Source organism: Pseudophryne corroboree, chromosome 7 (assembly GCF_028390025.1).
Source record: "Pseudophryne corroboree isolate aPseCor3 chromosome 7, aPseCor3.hap2, whole genome shotgun sequence".
NCBI classification, from domain to species: domain Eukaryota; kingdom Metazoa; phylum Chordata; class Amphibia; order Anura; family Myobatrachidae; genus Pseudophryne; species Pseudophryne corroboree.
The window spans coordinates 426,860,470-426,878,033 of NC_086450.1; the positions used below are offsets into that span (position 1 = coordinate 426,860,470).

The window sequence follows — 17,564 nt, forward strand, 5'->3', positions numbered from 1 at the left end:
GAATGTGGCCATTGGTCCCGGCAGATTACCCGAGGCACAGCCTAAACCCCTGATTGGTCAGCGTGTCCCGTTCTGAAAACGTAGAAAAATATGGCTGATTTTATTACTGATAGTTTGGTATGCTGCCGTTATTTCCTGCTGCGCCGGTTGGGTGGTGGGGACTCTGCTCCGTTAGTGCCTGTAATATAAACCGAGGTGGCGATATATGATTTTATGATGGAAGTGAAGCGTATTGCATACAAGTGATGTTCAGCTGATAACAAGCATCTGATGTGTACTGTATATGGCACTGTAGTGTAACCTAGAACACACAGCCCAAAATACTGTTGGAATGGGAAGCTTGTCTGCCTGCTCGGTCCGCCTGCTTGCTAAATCACCCTAATTGTGCTGATGATACCTCAGCCGCAGCCTGCTGGAGGAGAGGTGGTTTTATGTGGGCCTCCTTCTCTCTCTCGCGCGCTCTCTCGGTCTAATGACTTCTAAGCCCTGTGACAATTCTGCAGTCGGTGGCCTGTCACGGGCGCAGCTTCTCCTGTGGAGTATGCTTGGAGCAGGGCGCTGTGTAAGGGGTCTTGTTGGTCGCCGCGTACTCTTGGCAGACACTTGTTTCCTGTCCCAATCCCTTCATCATTTATGACAGTCCCAAGCGGCCTGGTGCTCTACAACCTGCTCTGGCAAATTGCCTTGCATCCCGTTCAATATCTCAAATTCTTCCAGCCGCTACAGCGCCTCGCTCTAGTTTTAGGAATTTGTGGGGCCTCCTGCGTGAAGGCTGCTTCTGTGATGGGGAGTTCAGTATAAAACAGAAGCTGCCTCGGGCAGGCCCACATCCCCAATTTAAATCTATATGGGTGGGCAATTCTGACTGTTTCTGTAACCTGCGTGTGCTCCCCTGCTCTCCCCCCAAATCTCACATTAACCCACTCATCTGTTCCAGGCTGGTCAGATAGGGGCGGAACAAAAAAAAAAAAAAAAAAAGACAGGCAGCATGAGACCTACAGCGGATAAAGAGGAGGCTCGGAGAGACTGTGGGTTGTATGGGGAATCCGAATTTATACGACGTTCTTTTCTTTTAAATTGCACCGTAAGCTTCGTTTGTAAGCACTGTTACTGGAGTCTGCAGTCACCAGAATGGTCAGAATTTCAAGGGGGGAGCAAAAATCTGGACATTTATTGGGCCGTAGTATTTTGGGGCACACAAATGCAGGAGTGCTGCTGTTTGACACGTGCCGTTCCGCCCGTGGTCCGGTAGTTCAGAGACCGGTTGGTTCCCTTATACGTCTTCATCTAATGTTGAACCGCGCGTAGACATTGGGTCACTGATTCGTTCTTTGCAGGCTGGCACAGGGAAGGCACAGGCAATCAGAACTGAATTTGCCCCTAGCCCTGAAAAGGTTAAAGGGTGCCGCACCTAGATGAGGAGTATGATATGACATCCGTGTCTAGTTTCTCTACGTGCCACCTGTTCTTGTGTGTTGTGCTACTAAGCCATGGCATTTATTAGCAGGATCCCTGTGTCGCTTTCTCCTCTACATGAGAGCAGAGATTCAATGCGATGCATTGTCAATTTGTTTTCCATAAAAAAGGCCACGTGGGTCTGGTGGGCTCCGGGAGAAGGCCAGGTCTGTCATCAGTGAGTCATGTGTGAGAGGGACTGAGGCTACATCTGTTGTGCAGACAGATCTGGCTGTGGAGTAGTGCTCAGACGCAGCTCCCCTTACCACCCAGTGAATGGAAAGCAGTCCTGTGGCATGAGCCGCATGTCATCTCCTGATCCCGCATCCTGGAAGCAGAGAGCGATCACAGAACAATAGGTCAGAAGCAGCCCCACCCGCAGTGTTCCTGCCAGTCCCTGCTTGCACTCTGTGGGCTTCGTTTAGCGTTAGGAGGAAATCAAGCTAGAAGATGCAATTGTACACATTGGTAAAACCGGGAGGGGGCGTGGAATTTATAATGTGCAGATAGATTTAGAGCGGGGAAGGATAGCTCATCCTAGCTCAGCTCGGAATTGCAGGGTCAAAATTAAGCTGCCCGGTGCGTGCTACGTGCAAAGGGCAAGCGGTGCTTTCACTGTGTGCAAAATATATAAATAATAAATGCATTTGCACCACTTGCTTGGCAGCCTGGTTTGTCCAGGTGACACCCTTTATTCGGACTTGATTCTAACTACACATGAGGCCCTGTATATGTAGGCTTAGCGAATTGCACAGCACTCGGCCGGCCTGCAGAGTCTTACTCCTCAATAACTGAGATGCTGTAAGAATGTCCCCTGAGAGCCATGAAGTAGGAATGTATTAGGGGCCGGAGACGCGGCGGTACCATACCGTAATAAGGCTCTTACAGGCACGCACTGTGATATATCGGTGGCCTAGTGCTAAGCCTCCCTACATTTAGTTTCTAAGAAGCAGTAAGGTGCTCGGAACACAGAGCTAGTCCGCACCGCATGTCAGAGTCTACCCCCCCCCAAGAAATGCAAAACCATTGCACAGCGGCGATGCTTATGCATTTCAGGAGTAACTCCCGGCCAGCGCAGCTCCTGCGGCTGGCCGGGAGAACCTCTGCGCTGCCCAAGTCGCAGCGGCTGCATGTGACGTCACGCAGCCGCCACGGCCCGCCCCCCCCCCCCCCCCCCCCCCAACGGTGGCTTAATGCCGCCGTACAGCCCCCCTCCTGCCCAGCGACCACCTCTGCCTGTCAATCAGGCAGATGCGATCGCTATGGTACTACGGCCTTCGGCCGTCCAGCATGCGCCGGCGCATGCGCAAATCCGACCCGATCGCTGTGCTGCAATAAACTGCAGCGAGCGATCGGTCGGAATGACCCCCCATGTGCAGTGCAGGTGGGACAGATATAACGTGCAGAGAGAGTTAGATTTGGGTGGGTTATATTGTTTCTGTGCAGGGTAAATACTGGCTGCTTTATTTTTACACTGCAATTTAGATTTCAGATTAAACACACCCCACCCAAATCTAACTCTCTCTGCACATGTTATATCTGCCCCACCTACAGTGCACATGGGGAGTAATTCCTAGTTGATCGCAGCAGGAAATTTTTTAGCAGTTGGGCAAAACCATGTGCACTGCAGGTGGGGCAGATATAACATTTGCAGAGAGAGTTAGATTTGGGTGGGTTATTTTGTTTCTGTGCAGGGAAAATACTGGCTGCTTTATTTTTACACTGCAATTTAGATTGCAGATTGAACTCACCACACCCAAATCTATCTCTCTCTGCACATGTTACATCTGCCCCACCTGCAGTGCACATGGTTTTGCCCAACTGCTAACAAATTTGCTGCTGCGATCAACTCTGAATTACCCCCTTAGTGTTTGGGCCTTTTCTAGGCAAATAATGAAAATTAATGACCGTTGTTGTAGGGGGTGATCACTATCATATAATGTCATTTATTGTTTTGTATGCAACTTTTGCTGCTCACATCTCCTAATCTATCTTGCTTCTTTGTGATGATTTCATGTATACTGTATATGTATATTTCTGCTGCGGGGTACACTGGGCTCCACAAGGAATGGACAATGGGGTGTAGAGTAGGATCTTGATCCGAGGCACCAACAGGCTCAAAGCTTTGACTGTTCCCAGAATGCATAGCGCCGCCTCCTATATTACCCCGCCTCCCTGCACAGAATCTCAGTTTTGTAGTTGGTGCTGCAGTAGCAGGCACTTAACAGGGGGCTGCTCCAGGCAGCCCTAAGAAGAGCTTTTTTTCTGAGGAAAAAAGTGAAGACTTCAAGGGCAGCAGCAGTGTTACATGTCAGTGGACATTCATGGCTGCAGCTCCGGCTCTCCCCGGCGGCGCTGTACACTCCCGAACCCTGGTTGCCGGGTAACTACAGCAGGAGGCTCCGGTTTTCTTCTTGTCAGGCACACACGACGGGGGCTCTCCGGGATCGCGTGGCCGCACTTCGGGAGGTGGTGAGTGGGTCCCGCTTGCGGGACCCGGTCTTTATCGCGATCCGGCGCGGTCAGTGGGAGGTGGGCCGCGCGCGCTGGCGGTGGACACTGTGGCAGTACAGGCGATCCCACTAGATCACCAGGGCATGGGACAGGTCAGGTTTTCTCTATAAACCATTTTATTAGAGCCCGCTGTACCCGGTGGTTTTGCCAGCAGGGGGATAGAGCTTGGACCTGAAGTCCCTCCCCCAGCCCCAGGGCGCCATTTTCTGCAAATGTTCCCGCCCTGGAGCTGCATATCTGTCTCTCCCTCACTCCCTGGCAGTGTCTGCGGCGCCATTATCCCTCAGCTCACTGTTCCTGGGAATGCTTGGGCAAATCCTCCTATGTAAAGCCGCCTGGTTGTCAGTGCTGTGACTTTACAAGACACTTAAGTATTCTACCTGCCTTTTTTAGTCAGTGTTAGTTAAGAAAGAGTGCACTTAGTCAGGGTTTCCTAGTACAATTACCCTGTGATATACATCCAGTTCTTACTGTGTACTGTTATATCTATTGTTATATAGCTGTGGAAGCTAGTCCAGTGCAGTATTATTGTTAGTAATAACCTCTGCATTCTACAAACTGTGATTATTTGTTTGTGCATTTGATAGCTGAGTGGTGTCCATTTCGTGTCTTTCACTCAACTCGCTATCCCTATATTCTATAACCTGAGGGGGCTTGGTGCGTCAGGTTTTATCTAATATAGGATTTTCACAAAGATATACTGTATTACGTATTTTTCTCTGTTATTTGGTCACCATATCTCTCCTTTATCTCTGCTGGTGCTGACTACACTGCGCAGGGGTTTGGGCTAGAAGTATTGTGCTGCTGACAGATTGTACTGTGTTACCTGATACTGCAAGTTATATCATGTCTGCTTCTCAGGGTAACGGTTCTGGGGCTGAACACACTGCCTGTGTTGCTGAAGCCGCAGATACCTATGAGGAGAATATAGCAGCTTTGGGCTCTGGTTCAGGGGGCTCCTTGCCCCCCAGTGGGACGGTGGCAAATAATGACCCGCCGTGGGCCGCTTTTTCCACGCTTCTGCATACGCTAGTTCATAAACTAACACCCCCTAAGGGACCCCCAATGCCGGTACAACCGTATGTGGTCCCTGTAGCTAACCCGCCGTGGGCGGACGATTTATCTGCTCAATTAAAGAAGTTGAACCAGTCCCTGACTACTAAAAAGTCTGACCGTCGCTCGCCTACGTCCAAGGGGTCCTCTAACCGAGCGCTTGTCTCCTCACAATCCACTGCTGTCACTGACACCTCGTCGGATGAAGACGGCACTTACACTGACCCCCCAGGTTCTGACTCAGATTCGGCTGATGGGGAGGGTGGTTCACATGTGGATGTTCCTGATCTTTTGGAGGCTATTAAGTTAATTTTACAGATTACGGATGATACCGAGCCATCCGTTCCTCCTAAGAAACCAGATAGGTTCAAGCGTCAGAAGGTGATTAAACAAGTTTTACCTCACTCTGACCACCTAATTGATATACGTCAGGAACCCTGGGAAAACCCGGGTATGAAGTTTGTGCCTCAAAAGAAGATGCTGGCTCGCTATCCCCTCGCGCCGGAGCTGTCTAAGAATTGGGAAACGCCTCCTCCAGTGGACTCGCATGTGGCTAGGATGGTGGTTTCCTCAGCTCTACCGGTCACCACCGTCACGTCTCTAAAAGAGCCTACGGATAAATGTGTGGAGGGTTGTCTGAAAGCGATTTACACCCTCACGGGTGCTGCACAAAGGCCCACTGTTGCAGCTACTTTGGCTGCAGAGGCCATTGAAGCATGGGCCTTGGAGTTAGATGCTGAAATCTCCTCTGACCATGCTAGACAATGCTTGTCTTATATTGTCAGAGCTTCTCGTTATATTAAAGAGGCGGCTTCTGATGCCGGTATCCTGGCAGCCAAGGCCTCTACTACGTCAGTCCTGGCTCGCCGGATATTGTGGCTGAGATCCTGGTCTGTGGTCTGGACTCTAGAAAAACCCTGGAGGTACTCCCTTTTAAGGGAGATATTCTGTTTGGGGAGGATGGCTACTGCCAAAACTGCCTGTCTGCCAAGTACTGCTCCTTCTGTGTCGAAGGCTAAAGGTACTTCCTTTCGCCCCTTTCGTCCTTCAGGTAAAGCAAAAGGTCAGGCGTACAACAAACAGGCCCGCACTTCCAAACCTGGTAAGCCTAAGCCCAAAAGAGCCTGGGCGGCCCGTCAGCCAGCTTCCAAGACAGATAAGCCTGCCGCATGATGGGGCGGGCCTCCCTCTGGGGTATCCCAGGGTGGGGGGCCGGCTTCTAGGGTATACCCAGGAATGGTTGAAGACCACTTCAGATGCCTGGGTACGGGAAGTCGTCACTCGAGGTTACGCCATAGCCTTCAAAAACGACCCCCTCATCGATTTTGCCAGATAGATGTCCCGTTGGACAAGACAAAGACAAATACTCTACATTCGGTGGTACAGACCCTCCTGGATACAGGAGTCGTAGTACAGGTGCCTCTTGCGCAGAGGGGAGGTACTATTCTCCGCTGTTTCTAGTCCCGAAACCGAATGGGTCCTCCCGCCCCATTCTCAACCTCAAGGCATTGAACAGGTTTGTGAAGGTTTCCAAGTTCCCGATGGAAACCCTTCGCTCTATAGTTCTGGCCTTGGAACCTGGGGACTTCATGGTCTCCCTGGATATACAGGATGCTTACCTGCATATTCCTATAGCAGTGTCTCATCAGCAATACCTGAGATTTGCGATTGGCAACTGCCATTACCAGTTTCGGGCGTTACCTTTTGGTTTAACAACGGCTCCGCGAGTCTTTACAAAAGTCATGGTGGTGATGACTGTGGTACTCCGCCGTCAAGGGGTCAGGATACTGCCGTATTTGGACGACTTGTTAATCCTGGCAAATTCCCCAGAACTTCTCCTGCGTCATCTAGATGTGACGGTCCGGTTTCTGCAAGCCCACGGGTGGCTCATCAACTGGAAGAAGTCATCCCTGATCCTTACTCAGAGCATGGTGCATCTGGGAGCACTATTGGACACTCACAACCAGCGGTTGTTCCTGTCTCAGGAGAAAGTCCTGAAACTTCAGGACAGGATTCGTTGCTTCCTATCTCGTCCGCAAGTGTCGATACATTCGGCGATGCAGGTGCTGGGCCTCATGGTGTCAGCATTCGACATGGTGGAGTACGCTCAATTTCACTCTCGCCCTCTCCAGAGGCTGATTCTAGCCAAATGGGACGTCCTGCCACCGGATCAGGTCTCAAATGATCTCATTGACTCCGGAGGTCCGTCTGTTGCTGCTCTGGTGGCTCATAGAAACATAGAATTTGTCGGCAGATAAGAACCACTTGGCCCATCTAGTCTGCCCCTTATTTTTTTTTATTTTTTTATATTATTTTTTATCACTAACCTTATTTGATCCTTATTTCTTTGTAAGGATATCCTTATGTCTATCCCATGCATGTTTAAATTGCTCTACTGTCTTAGCCTCTACCACCTCTGATGGGAGGCTATTCCACTTGTCCACTACCCTTTCTGTGAAATAATTTTTCCGCAAATTTCCCCTGAACCTCCCCCCCTCCAGTCTCAGTGCATGTCCTCGTGTCCTATTGCTTCTCTTCATTTGGAGAATGTTTCCCTCCTTGACTTTGTTAAAACCCTTCATATATTTGAAAGTTTCTATCATGTCTCCCCTTTCCCTTCTCCGGGACCAACAACTGTGCAGGGGCCGTCCGTTCTGGATAGCCGACTGGGTCCTGTTGACGACAGATGCCAGTCTAAGAGGTTGGGGCGCGGTGCTGGAGCAACACTCCCTTCAGGGGTGTTGGACCAAGGAGGAGTCCCTCCTCTCGATCAATATTCTGGAGTTGCGGGCGGTCTTCAATGCCTTGAACCTAGCCCAGCATTTAATTCAGAACCGTCCTGTTCAAGTACAGTCGGACAACGCCACCACAGTGGCTTACATAAATCATCAGGGCGGCACTCGAAGCTGCCTAGCAATGAAGGAAGTCTCACGGATTCTACAGTGGGCAGAACGCCATCTACCGGCCATATCGGCAATATTCATTCCGGGAGTCCTGAATTGGGAAGCGGACTTTCTCAGTCGTCAGGACGTGCATGCCGGCGAGTGGGGCCTCCATCCAGAAGTGTTTCAACTCCTAGTGGAAAGGTGGGGCCTTCCAGACGTAGATCTGATGGCGTCTCGACACAATCACAAGGTTCCGGTCTTCGGAGCAAGGACAAGGGATCCTCAAGCAGCATTCGTGGATGCGCTGGCGGTACCGTGGAGGTTTTCGGCTGCCGTACGTTTTCCCTCCGGTGTCACTCCTGCCAAGGGTAATTCGGAAGTTCAAGCATGAAAAAGAAATTCTGCTTCTCATAGCTCCAGCGTGGCCCAGACGGCACTGGTTCTCAGACCTGCAAGGCCTATCGTCAGAGCATCCAATTCTACTTCCACAACGCCCAGACCTCCTCGTTCAGGGCCCCTGTGTCTACCAGGACCTAGCCCGGCTGTCTTTGACGGCGTGGCTCTTGAAGCTTCCGTCTTAAGGGCTAAAGGGTTTTCTGAGGCGGTCATTCAAAATATGTTGCGGGCCCGGAAACCGGCTTTGGCTCGGATTTACTATAGGGTCTGGCATTCTTACTTTGTTTGGTGCGCATCTAACGATTATGACGCTTCCAAGTTTAGTATAGCCAAGTTGTTGGCTTTTCTTCAGCAGGGCCTGGACTTAGGCCTGCGTCTGGCCTCTCTCAAGGTTCAAATATCTGCCTTGTCGGTGTGGTTTCAGAGAAAAATTGCGACCTTACCTGATGTGCATACCTTTACTCAGGGCGTGTTGCGTATCCAACCTCCCTATGTCACGCCTGTGGCTCCTTGGGACTTGTCGGTGGTTTTGGAGGCGTTACAAGAGTCTCCGTTTGAACCTCTTGGTTCAGCTGACCTTAAGTGGCTTTCCCTTACGGTGGTGTTTCTGCTGGCTATTGCTTCAGCTAGAAGAGTGTCGGATTTGGGTGCCTTGTCCTGTAGTTCCCCATATCTGATATTTCACCGTGACCGGGCGGTTCTTAGGACTCGTCCCGGCTATCTACCTAAGGTGGTTTCTTCGTTCCACCTTAATCAGGAGATTGTGGTTCCGGCACTTGTTTCTCCTGATCTGTCTCCCAAAGAGCGGTCTTTGGATGTGGTACGGGCTCTCCGTATCTATGTGAAGAGAATTGCCCCTATTAGGAAATCTGATTCTCTTTTTGTTGTGTTTGGGTTTCACAAACGTGGCTGGCCTGCTCACAAGCAAACTCTGGCCAGATGGATTAGAATGGTGATTGCACATGCTTATGTGAAGGCTGGTCTCGCTGCTCCTGATCACATTAAGGCCCATTCTACTCGGTCTGTTGGACCTTCTTGGGCGGCCCAACGTGGTGCGACCCTTGAACAATTGTGCAAGGCGGCTACGTGGTCCTCTGTGAACACGTTCATAAGGTTCTATGCCTTCGATACTGCCGTTTCCCAGGATGCTTCCTTTGGACGCCGGGTTCTTGTGCCCGCTACAGTGCGTCCCCTCCCATAAGGAACTGCTTTGGGACATCCCCATTGTCCATTCCTTGTGGAGCCCAGTGTACCCCGCAGCAGAAAACAAGTTTTATGGTAAGAACTTACCCTTGTTAAAACTCTTTCTGCGAGGTACACTGGGCTCCACAAGGCGCCCACCCTGACGCACTTAGCTTCTTTGGGTTGGTATGGCATTAGCCGCTGACACGTCTCCTGTCGTGAGAATGCGGTGTTGTGGCTACTAACCGTTGTCGTCTCTTTTCCTGCTACTGCATTGGACTGGTTAACTAAAAACTGAGATCCTGTGCAGGGAGGCGGGGTGATATAGGAGGCGGCGCTATGCATTCTGGGAACAGTCAAAGCTTTGAGCCTGTTGGTGCCTCGGATCAAGATCTTACTCTACACCCCATTGTCCATTCCTTGTGGAGCCCAGTGTACCTCGCAGAAAGAGTTTTAACAAGGGTAAGTTCTTACCATAAAACTCGTTATTCTCCACACCTTTGTATATATAGCACACAGCTCTGCTGTATTGTCTGCATTGGCAAATGATCAGATTGGTGTCACATGTACTGTAGGTGTAAAAAACAAGACTATACAGTAGGTGATAGAAACGGATATGGCTTTACAGAGTGATAGATGACACTTCTGAAAAGCTCAGAAAGAATGCTGGAATAGACGTATTTAGTATTGGCATGCATTTAATAAATAATGTCATTTGAAGGTAGACATTGCAATAAATCAGCAGGCCCTGGTAACTGGTCTGCATGTGCCCCCTGTTGCTTTTGCTGCCCAGGGACACAGTAAAGTGTGCCCAGAAACCCAACCCCCCAACCCCCCCCCCCCACTCCCCGAACCACCATCTCAGATCGGCGGCCATTGAGGATCCTCGATTTCGTCGGTGAAATTCTTCATGTTAAAAATCCCATATTTGCCGTTCCTGACCGTTTTCGTATTGAATATCCTCAATTCCCCGACCTACGAAAGATTTTTGCAATTCTTCAATCCCCTGTGGCCATGTCGGGGAATTGGGGATATTCAACATGCTGGAGAATTTCAATTCCCCGATCCCGACCCTAAAAATGTAGGATCTTTAACATGAAGAATTTCCTGTCATGTCGTTGATCATTGCTGGTTTCCGATTGGCAGTTCAGGTCATATCGGGGAAATGGTTGTCTGATGTATTGTATGGGGGTCCTTCAGGGTTATCCTTGGCATTTGCAGGTCTTCGGCATACATTATAACTGGCATGTTTCGTAGGCTAGCCGTAGAGGTCACTGACATATTTCAAGAGACCAGCAATCAAGATCTGAAGTAGTCCGTCACCAGAGTCACCACAGGAAAGGCAGAGGCTATGGAGCGGAGTATAATGTAGACATTTTTAATATATTTTAACTCTTCAAGAACTTTTAAATGGAGGCAGTTTAGGAAATGAATAGACCTCTGTTTCTTTCTGTTGTCTTGGATGTGACGCAGAGCTGCTCTGTGCTCTGTAGTGTTGTGTCCAAAGGCAACATCGCAAAACATCTCAACTTTCATTTTCACAGCTGCTGAGTCACCAGGTACTCAATGGATGGGCTTGTGGGAGTTGGGGGTTCAGGTACATTTTCCCATCGGCTGCAATTGTCTGTAGCCGCCGGGTGGGAGGTCCTGCTGTGCTGACCGATCAGCGGTGATTGGCACTTCAGCAAACTCTTGGGGAGGCAGTGGGATCTTCCTGCAGCTGCACACACTGTGTATCAGATCAGATAAGGCACTTGCTGGTGTAGTCGCATCTGATGCGACCATGCCCGGCAGGAGGTTAAATGAATATATATGATTAGAATTACAGAGTATCCTGTATAAACCAGCAAAGTTGTCTGTCTGTGGAATCTCCCTTTAACACCTGTGAGACAGCATGTCGTATGCACATTCTCTGCATCTCTCAGATGGGCTGCCTTGATCCAGTCATCAGAGACGGCCTGTGGTTCTAGTGCATTGTCCGAGGACAGTTACAAAAGTGTCTCCCGGTTCTTTCTTTCCCTAAATTCAGCATTCCATTAGAGAACGATGTTCCGTATGGAAGGTGGGTGTCCGTATACTGACACACAACACTTGCGCAAATGCAAAATTACCCGTCTTTGCGTATGTCCATCCTACTGTAATTTGGACGCAACTTGGCCGGATCTCTTTTTCCTTGAGTTAGGGCATTTTGGGGCTTGAACTACAAAGCGATCGCACAGAACCGTCCTGACTTGTGGGTGTTTCACGGTCCTATATCAAGAACTCCATGCGATTCTGAGTCGTGTGTACGGGTAAGAGAAGCTTGTATCTGAAGGATCCCTTGCACCACGCATGGGACCAGTGCAAATACATGATGGTTGTGGTGGACGGAGTAAAATCAAAGAAAAGCACGAGTTTCCACTTGCGCACACACATACAGTATGTTGGACAGACACTCACTGCAGCATAAGGTAGTAAATTGGCTCCACACAACTACAGCTCATTTTGCGGGCGGCTCAGAATCAGCCTCTAGTCCAGATGTAATGAAGTCTAAGTTGTCCGGAGGTTCGGGTTCCCGGCCGAACTCTGATGTTTTTTTAAAGTGGCAATCATTTACTAGGTATGGTTTTCCCTTCTACATGATTGCCGCTTTAAAAAAACGTCAGAGTTTGGCCGGGAACCCATACTTCCGGCCAACCCGCTCTTCATTACATACTGTCCTCTGTGTCTGTTAATCCAAATAAAATAATTATTCAAATATTTTGTCAAACCAAAGTCCGGTTTGTCCTAAAATGAAGAACAGGAAACTTATTTCTCCTTCATCCAGTAGGGGACACTGGAGTATATATGCTGGGGTATAGATGGGTGATGAATAGAGCCTGGCAACTTGCAGATGTGACATAGCTGCAGTCATTAGCGCTTGATATAATGTACAGCAAAACATCACAGACAAGACGGACAGGTACATAGGCCTAGATGTCCATAATTTACTGCCAGGGTTTAGGAGGGGTTTGTGTGATGCTGCTGTCATTCTCTTGAATATTAACTTAGTAGAAGTCGCTCCCTTCAGTGTTTTTCTGTTATAGGAACGTGCTGGGGCATCCACAAAGAAGTCTTCTCTCTCTGGTCTCTTCTCAGGCAAAGCTGCCCGTGATCCCGGAGACTTAGTAGGCATTGTACGTAAGGGGAGTTTTATCAAGGATTGGAGATGAAGTGGAAAATGATAAACAGTGGGTCAGGCCGTCCCCAGGCACAATATTGGGGCACTGGAAAGCTCTGATGCAGGGGTACTGCTGCTTCCCCTTGATAGTGGCACCCCTAAGCATGTGCCTTTCGTGCCTAGTAGGAAATCCAGGACTGGAGATGAAGTACCAACCAGTCATATTCTAGCTGCCATGTTGCATGCAGGCTGTGTTTGAAAATTCACAGGAGTAGCATGTTCTCCTTGTGTAGGGGCTGGATCATAATCCAGAACATGGTGTCCATTCTTGTTCCTAGCTTCCCCAGTCAGTACTCGCTGCAGGGACTGATCCCCTTTCCATGGTGTTAGAAAAGTACAGGAGGAAATACTGATTGGTCACCTTCCTTCTAGCATGGGTTGCACCATTGCAGTTACTGACTATTGGTCAGAAGTCCGTTTCGCTTATTCTCAATAACAGCAGACATCCCAGGCAAATGAAGAAAGGGCCTCTGGCTGTACTACTGGCCAGGAACAGGGATAGGGGTTCTGGAGTTAGACAGTTCCTCCAACTCTCATATTTTGTAGATATTTGGATCTAGATCTGCAGTAGGATTAGAGGCAAATCATGGATATCATGTGACCTGCCAGGCTGCTCGGAAATTATATCCTGCAGTGCTGGTAGTATTACGATGACAACAGCGTTGCTTTGGACCTTGGCTCTTTTGAGTGCATGTCTTTTTAAGGCCAGTCACAGAACAGTGTACGTTTAACTGTGGCCGAAATGGAGTCTCGTGGTTGTTGTACTTTTAAGAACCGTGTGGGTCCGCAAAGCTTTTGCATACATTTACATTTGGAGAATTATACCCGACAAGCATAATCTTAACCATGAGTGCTATCTTTCTGTACAGATCCTGAGCCCCAAGGTTTAATGTGTTAGTCGTAAGCTGCTAGGATTCCAAGTCTGAGGCTTACTAGTGGTCAAGCTGTTAATCAGCACATCAGGGGGTTTGTTTTTATTTATATAGCGCCAGCATATTCCGTTGCGCAGTACAGTTGATTACAAGAGCAAGTAGAGAATAAACCTGTGAATTTATATAATCTAGAAAAGAGGTTCCTAAAGATTTTTGTCCGAGGGTCCAAACTGAGGATCTGTTTTTTGACTGATGGGTTGGTTTTGAATGATTAATGTTTGTCTTTTAATTGCATTGCAGCTATGATTTGAATATTTTATTTTTATTACAACTTAACTGCCAGGAAACGGGATACGTACCAGCTATTATACAAAATGATATTTTATAAGTAGTGTATTCATCTTACAAAACAGCTTAGCGGGAAGAGAATTATGACTACCCATCCTTAGGGCTCAGGTAACCAGAAAAAAAAGTTGTACAGGCGTAAGGACTGTACACAGTGACAGCGCAGTGCGCAGTACGGGGAAAGAAACGTGCTTGTGCCATCTTCCAGAGTTAAAGGCTGACCTGGCAACTGCGCTGGTGCCCGTGTGAGGGGCAGAGGCGAGGAATGGTCCTTGCATGACTTACTTAGCAAATTAGGTCACATCGCCCTCCGTCTCTCATTCTGTAAACATGCCCGTTTGATCCGGATCGGAAAGGCTTGCCAACCAAGTTCTTGGGTCCTGACCTACAGATTATGAACCTCTGAATTAGAATGTCATAGTTTCTCCATCACAGGGTAATCACTTGTTAGAATTATGTTTGGTAACATGACAGAATTTTTGACCGCACTGCCCTATCCCACGTCCCCTTTATATTCCCTGAGAATGACAGATATACTCAGCTCACTCATAATCACTAAAGATCATTAATTTGTATCCATTCCTTGCAAAATATAAATTGTTGCATTTTCTCCATTCCTGCAAGGAATTCTTTGCAGGGACCGGGTCTTTGCCAGTTTGCTCTTGCTTTTCCTGGTACCAATATAAAATGCAAAAATGACTGTGGATGCTAAAGAGTCCCTTGGCTCTTGTCCAGCTGGGCTATCTCTGGTCATTCGATCACCTTCCCATAGGTGACCTTGGAAGAGTTAATGACTGAGAGAATTTAGGATGTATTATTGATGGGGTCGGGGAAGAGAATCTGGATGAGAACAAGAGAAGACGCTCTAGTTCCCCCCCCTCTCTCTCTCTTTCTCTCTCTCTCTCTCTCTCTCTCTCTCTCTCTCTCTCTCTCTCCTGAGTATAGCAAGCAAAGAGCAGAGCTCTCCATCCCTCCCTGACCCCTCTCGTTGGCATTTCAGAGTGCTGCCTGCTCCTTGCTTTCTATTCCTGGCACAAACAGGCAGCCACACACTCATCCACACACAAACACGGCATACGAGAGAGAAGAGAGAGAGAGGGGGGGCACGCCACCTACTCCCCAAACAAAGGCTGCCGTGCCAGTAGCATCTCTGCACATCCAAGCCCCCAACCTGATGTCTCAATAGACACTGTCAATGACCTACCCCCCCCCCCCACCCCCCCTCCTCCCTACTCTGCTGTCTGCTCTCACACCCCCTCCTATCTCTGCCTCTACATTTTCAGGCTGGATGCTACAGCGGCCGTTCCTAATTACCTCTTATCCCCAGTGGTTTGTGAATAATCACCGCTGAGAAGCTTTGAAGGATTGCTGAGAAGGATGAAAAATAAGAATTGTGCCATTTTTCACATCTCCTCCTCGTAAGGACATAACCTGGCCATTGTGCTACAGGAGAGAAGAGAAGAGAGTGATAGCCAAGGAGACATTTCAGGTACATCTTGTTATGTTGTCTGCTGTGCAATTTTTTGTCCCTTGTGTTTGATATGAAGCTGGTTAGGTGGGGGTGGTGGTACAGTTCACTCGCTGGAAATCAAAATGTTAACAGTACCCTGGCTAAAAAAACAGGATCCCAATTCTCGGAGAGTCTCTTTGACCACTGGTTAGTTCAGTGTATTGTGACACCAAGGGTGTTTGAAGGCACTTTTAAAAACCCCCACTCTTTGACTAGTTCTGAGGTTGACCGTAGCCTGGTTCTCTGAGCTTCTTATACCGAGTCCATGAGAAGAGTGAACCGCAATTCTGTAGAGTCTACCAAAAATTCATCTTAACCCCTACAGTGTATACAGGGCTAGACATTTGCAGTTTTAGGCAATATTGGAGAACAACGCAGCTTTTAATAAAAAATAATAATAATTGTGTCGGAATGTAACAATGATTTTTAGTAAATATGGATTAGATTGTAAGCCTTTGGGAAGTACCCCTTGATGCTATTGCAGTACTATTGTTGCTTTTTGTGCATATCCCTTTGACAAGCGATGTTAGAGGTGAGTAAAGTGGATTACGGACGGGCAGTAGCTGGTACCAGACCACCAAAAAGGGGCAGGTGCTTTAATAGATTATTTGTACGGATGCAGGAGTTTGGAGTTAACCTATTCTCTGCCGAGTGGTCAGCCTCTTACTATGAATGAGTTAGGAAATAAGTCGTACAGGTAAGATTATGGACGAGCTTTCAGTCTCTGCACCTGCCAGTGCTGTGTTTTCGTCCATGTATGAGATTTGTAAAGAATCCACCTATACATTACACACCCTGCTTTACTGACTGGATCGTACGGTGCTGTGGGCATAGGTTTTAGAGGATCATTTGCTGAAGGCACCAATTCCGGACGTGCCTCCCAGATTCCCTGCATTGAGCTATGTAACCGGTTTATAGGGCACCTGGATCCATTACATCTGGGATTAAAGATCTAGGACTACATGATAAAACCTCTTGGAACCAGTGCCTTTTCTTTTCAAGTTGTGTGGTTTGGGCAAAGAGGAGTTAAATCTCGGCTAAGCAGTAGATGATTAGACCTTCATTATGGATTAAAATCATAAAAGGTGTCTGTTAACTCTTACATCTGTAGCGGGCATAGAAAACATCCGTGGTCATCGAAGCATTAGCTCTTTGGTGGAGATGATTGGGCAGTGGAAAAGGACTTTGTTGTGTTCCCTCTATGGTTTGAGTGACAGTGTTTAAACACACTGCACCTGCCTAAATCTCACACATTGACAGCCCTTCCTCGGTGATGATAAAGGAGCCACTTACCGTGTCACTGGGGCATGACATCATTCTCCCTGCGCTCCCCAGCACTGTGTCACGTGACTCCTTGTTTGACCATGGCTTGTGTAACTTTTTTACTGTTTTGGCTATGGCACACCAGATTTAATGATATTGCAATATATTTATTTTGGTCAGTGGCCGTTTGATCCATTGCAGATGTCACACTTGACAGCAGAATCCAGGAAACTCATTTGGTCAATTTTAATTAATAAACAATTACTTTAAACAGATTGCGTACTGTATATGTGACTGTCGTGCCAATTTAAACCCCCCCCCCCCCTACCCTAAACATATTATGGTTTATTGGTGACGCTGTTCCTTATTGCTTTTTCAAATTAAGATTCTTTATTTAATTTTTCTAAACAATTTTTTTTTTGTGGGGATCCATATATTAAACACTAATTCACAGAAAATATCCATATCCCTTAATAACGATTTCATTTAAGATTTTGGTTTTCTAACGTGTTAATCTGTCTTTAAACCCCCAAAATGTGTTGCCTTCTGCGTAGAACTAATACAGACAACAGTTTATTCTTGTTAACCGGAGATATGGCTGATTTTCTACCTTGCTCCCCTGCCTAGCTGACAGACCAATGTTCAGTGTCTTTAAAATTCAGGTGGAGCTTCAGTTTGGTATAGCAGTACAGCGCCACCCCCTTTTCTTCCCTATAAAGCTGCTATTACTACCCTTGCAGTGTAAATTACAGGGGACCAAGTCCGTGAAGTAAGTGGATTGTTTCCGCTGCAGTGCACCAGAGGGAAGCCAGTCCTCTGCACTGAAGGGGTTAAACAACGAAACGCATCCGTGTGTAGTTGCATTGCATTTAAATAACAGGCATCCGTAG

At 48.0% G+C, this 17,564-nt stretch overlaps 1 protein-coding gene across 4 annotated transcripts in view; it reads left to right on the forward strand.

Annotated features, from left to right (window-relative positions):
- The window catches only part of RAI1 (retinoic acid induced 1), a 231,859-nt gene that overhangs the window by 99,213 nt on the left and 115,082 nt on the right, over positions 1-17,564 (forward strand). For 2 of the 4 annotated variants that reach the window (XM_063934842.1, XM_063934841.1), the window contains exon 2: positions 15,185-15,390. The exons of the other annotated variants lie outside the window; for them this stretch is intronic. The gene's annotated coding sequence lies outside the window, so the exon portion shown is untranslated. The remainder of the gene's footprint in view (positions 1-15,184; positions 15,391-17,564) is intronic. 4 annotated transcript variants of the gene reach the window in all.